General features: G+C 36.6%; 1 long non-coding RNA gene across 1 annotated transcript; it reads right to left on the reverse strand.

The window, feature by feature from the left end:
* Window positions 1–451: 451 nt before the first annotated feature.
* LOC116379865 (uncharacterized) lies at window positions 452–1227 on the reverse strand. The gene is made up of 3 exons (XR_004212483.1): window positions 1176–1227; window positions 888–986; window positions 452–687 (listed from the first exon to the last, which is right to left on the reverse strand). It is a non-coding gene; the product is annotated as an uncharacterized LOC116379865 (long non-coding RNA).
* Between the last annotated feature and the right edge of the window lie 605 nt (window positions 1228–1832).

The raw sequence follows: 1832 nt of genomic DNA on the forward strand, positions 1-1832 counted from the left end.
ATTGATATACACCATACATACTGTTTGCCTTAGTTTATTGCACTAGTATGAGGTTTTTGTGGAGATCTTTTTTTTATGATGTTCTGTAGCTGCAAACTGACTTTTATTTTGTATCATGACGTATGTCAAATGTTTACATGCACCAAACCCCTGGATATTTTATTTATTAAATTATTTTACACGTTTTATCTCACATTCTTGTTGCTCTTTGCCACTTTCATAATTAAATCGGCAATATTCCTGTTTTTTATTGTTGCTTTAAAAAAGGTTATATGAACACGTATTATTATTATTAGCGTTTCCTACTGTTGTAAAATGTGTAAACCTGAAAGCGTTCTTCACTGTGTACTTCAGCGTGAAACTGCTGCTACTGGTTAACCGGAGACTTTTACTTGAACACTGATGATGGATCGCTCATACCCAAAACATAAGCACAAGAAACAGACTTTAACAACAAACCACTGTGCCATTATAATTTATTGATGTATAAATACAAACAGTACAAAAATAAGATATGTAGGAAAATAAATATTATGTTTCACAATAAATAGAAATAACTTATTAAGGACATGTCATTATATTGTTCTCCAGTGCTCTTCTTGAACAAATCTTGACTTTCTCCAAAAATCGTTTCATGCCACATTTCTTCTTTGTGTTCAGAGGACAGTATGTGACATTCTTTGCTTTCTGAAACAAAATCATTATGACAATTTCAGTTTTAAGTGGTCAAAGATTTAGCTGAACACAAAACTAAAGTGAAGAAGAAGACATTTGACATTAAAGAGCATATTCATTGTTGGAACAGAAGCTTTATAGAGTAACAATTAGACATTTAATTAATGCATTCTGGCTGAACACATCTTCAATCACATTGAATTTATCTTTACCGTGTACTGCAGCAACAGACGGTCGAGGGTTGATACATCGACTGAAGGCGATTTTCCGTATTTCTCCAGAGCCATCTCAGCCTTACAGAAGAAGCCTTCCTGTGAAGAGAAAGACACAATTAGTACAGTAGTGGCATTGAACATGTTGGAGTTAGCACGGAATCAATCTGAAGAAACCAGCTGAGCTTCATCTTAAGGAGTTCATAAGTTCCATGCAAGTTTACATCTACTATGTCAGACAAACGTCATGTGTACAATAATCCCAATCAGAAATGGTTTCCAACATACCACACATGAGAGTCGATCTGGTGATATGTCTGTGATCTTTAGGTGCTGGTCCTTCAATGACAAGATATGTAAATCAGTATATTATAAAACAAACAAATCAATGATGTGTAGTTTTGTAGTTTTCTTACCGTTATCATGGGTATCAGGGTGTCTACCTCGGCAATAATGTGATTCAGCAGCACTGTGTCATTGCAGTGTAATTGTACTGCGGAGACCATTGCGGCCATCATCAGTGCAAGACCTGTAATGTTCTTCATGTCTTTGAAAGAGACCGTGAGACAGCGCTGGTAGGTTGAGCAGAGAGGTTGAATACCCTACACACTCTAATTTGCCACTTTATATTGACATCCTGACACTCTGAAACCACAGTATACAGACACGTCAGAGGAAGAAGACACCAAATAAGGACCGAAGGATGACTTGTATCTGTTTTACTATGTTCCACGGGGTGCAAGGCGTTATTACGAAGCAATCACCTGCTAATCCCTTATCAGCAAAACTCCCACCAAGAATTGCTTGTCATCACCTTGTCTTAACATTTTATGAAGGTTTTTCCGAATGTCTAAGGGTGGAATATCATTTCAACTTGCATATTCACGTTGTATCAAGTGTATTTTAGTAATGGCTGTTTGCTCACAGGTGAATTTGACATCCTGC

Source organism: Anarrhichthys ocellatus, unplaced genomic scaffold (genome assembly GCF_004355925.1).
Source record: "Anarrhichthys ocellatus isolate YVR2014 unplaced genomic scaffold, GSC_Weel_1.0 scaffold5406, whole genome shotgun sequence".
NCBI lineage: Eukaryota > Metazoa > Chordata > Actinopteri > Perciformes > Anarhichadidae > Anarrhichthys > Anarrhichthys ocellatus.